Below are 375 nucleotides of genomic sequence, written 5' to 3'. Positions count from 1 at the left end.
GATCGGCCAGGATGATATTTTATAGTCCAGGCCGATATACCAGGACGATATCCAAAAATAAGATTTTCCTAAGTAGATATGGCGGCAGATTCTTGCTGAATTGAGCCGATCGTCCTGGCCTATACAAAATCGTCTAGGACGATGTGTTTTGCATAAAGACGGGTGCTTTAATGATGATGCCCTAATTTGAGTTTCTACATTTGTCAGATCATCCAGGACGATATAAATATAATCTCAGATGATGTTTACCAAAAATAAAAATCTTTTAGGGCACAACTGAAAATCTTCCAAGTTACAAATCATCAGATGCCACACCAAATGCAACAGACTCAAGAAAGGAAAAGGATTACAAACTGACACAAACCTAGTCTATCC

Source organism: Dendrobium catenatum, unplaced genomic scaffold (genome assembly GCF_001605985.2).
Source record: "Dendrobium catenatum unplaced genomic scaffold, ASM160598v2 fragScaff_scaffold_1220, whole genome shotgun sequence".
NCBI lineage: Eukaryota > Viridiplantae > Streptophyta > Magnoliopsida > Asparagales > Orchidaceae > Dendrobium > Dendrobium catenatum.
The sequence above is the reverse complement of the archived record's forward strand: the minus strand, read 5'-3'. Positions refer to the sequence as shown.